Raw genomic sequence first — 2,140 nt, 5'->3', positions numbered from 1 at the left:
GTTTGATGGGATTTAATACAACCACACATAGAGCTCCCTCCACACTCACCTGTGTACTTGGTGTTCCTTTAAGGTTGATGAAATGTTGTAGATGCGTTCAGATTGGCTCTCAGGTTCTGGCAGACTGATGTGGGTCTTTGTTCTTTCTGCCGAACACAGAACGTTCAGAATCCTCTGGTTCTCCATCCTCACAGAGATACAACAACACACAGATAACACACATGAACTATTGATGAAGCTGCTGCACACACACACACACGCATGCACGCACGCACACACACACACACACACACACAGACAATAGCACTGTACTGTGTGTGTGTGGAGGATGAATGTAGGTCATTCAGCTGATTCTCTGCACAGCAACAATGTAGAAAATCCCAACTCTCAATACTCGCACAGGATTGGCTGAGAGCTCCAGCCAAGCAGCCAATAACCTTTCAACCCCCGGGCCACCGTCTGTGTGTGTGTGTGTGTGTGTGTGTGTGTGTGTGTGTGTGTGTGTGTGTTTCATATAAAACCGAGACAGTGACATCATCTTGTGATCACTCTGAGGGTCCAGCTTGGTCTCAGGTTTCTGGTTCTGTGAATGAGGGTCCTCTCAGAGACAGAACAAACAAGAGTTAGTATGTCGAGACTCTCACACACCTGGACTGGTGTTCAGATGACATCACAATGACATCACAGATACAGCAGTTCAGTGGACGGAGTCAGAATAAAACCTACAACTCCCAGAAAGCCCTGCTGTGAGTCGTGTCCAATCAGAGAGCTGCAGGGCTGCAGCAGCTCCAGCTACTGTATCAGGTTCTGGATCAGTTACAGGATCAGGTTCTGGATTTTCAATTCAATTTTATTTGTATAGCGCATATTTACAACAACAAGTCATCTCATAGCGCTTCACAAAGGCAGAGACAGAAACACCCAACAATGTGGACTATGTGGACCTCCAGCCCCGTGACCCTGGTGAAGGTGGACCTCCAGCCCCGTGACCCTGGTGANCCGGCGACCTTCTAGCTGTGAGGCCACGGTGCTAACCACCATTCTGACCAGTTAAACCAGTCACACCTTAGGGATCCAGTTAGAACAATAGATGCATAGATCTGAAACCTCATTGGTCTGAATCCTTGTGATGTCACTGCTCATGCAAGGCTCTGGTTGGCTGTTGGTCCAGCAGTTTGAACCATGTCAGCAGGAGGAGGAGGAGTTAGTGGAGATCCAGAGCTCTGTCTTTGGTTCTTGGAGGTTCAACTTCCTGAAACTTGGTACTCAGCTGCCAGGTGAGAAGCCCCGCCCTCTTTAGCCCCGCCCACCAGACACCTGCAGCTTCATTTCTGTGTTTCCTCACACGTCACATTGTGAGGAGGCAGAATTCCAGCAGGATCCGCTTCTTCTAAGAATCAAAGAATGTCTAAAGGTGAAATATCACCGGAAATAATGAACATTACATTATCTGAAGAACACGAAATGGAGACAAATTAGGACAATGTCAGAAAAATATCAGTAATATGCCCTGAAAATATTTTCAAACTGACCAACAAGATATAAAAACAAATATTAATAAAATGGTCCGAAAGCAATAGAGAACATGACTGAAATGTCCAGAAATATTTCTAGTGTTCTCTAAATAACGTCTGTAAAATGTTAAATGAATCCCAAAACCCAAAGAATTTATTTAATGATGTTAAAATGAAGAATTTACCTTGATTATCTATACACCACTTAATCCTCACTAGGTCACGGGGGGCGGAGCCTATCCCAGTCGACTTAAGGCGAAGGCACCTTTATTAATAATAATAACAATAATAATAATAATGGAATTGTCTGTAAAATGAACTAAGCAACACTTTTTCTGTTGACTGTCAATAATCATGACTAACTTTTTTAAAAAATAAAAAACATCTGAAGAATCAAAAGAAAACGTTAGAAAAACCCGGTAAGTCTCCAGATGTTTCTCTGTGAACACCAGCTGGTGGTCATCTCGTTTCAGAAATAAACGTCCAGGATTCAACTGGATTTCATCTGTTGGATAAAAAGGAAACATCTTTAAGTTCAGTTGATTTCTTTTCCAGCCTTTTAATGTAAGAACAACAAAATTAGTGAAATGTTATTTAAAAACTGAATTCTCTGCAGGCTGCAGGTG

This window comes from Stegastes partitus, unplaced genomic scaffold (genome assembly GCF_000690725.1).
Source record: "Stegastes partitus isolate 25-593 unplaced genomic scaffold, Stegastes_partitus-1.0.2 Scaffold1033, whole genome shotgun sequence".
In the NCBI taxonomy this organism is placed as follows: Eukaryota; Metazoa; Chordata; class Actinopteri; family Pomacentridae; genus Stegastes; species Stegastes partitus.
Note: the sequence above shows the minus strand (reverse complement) of the source record.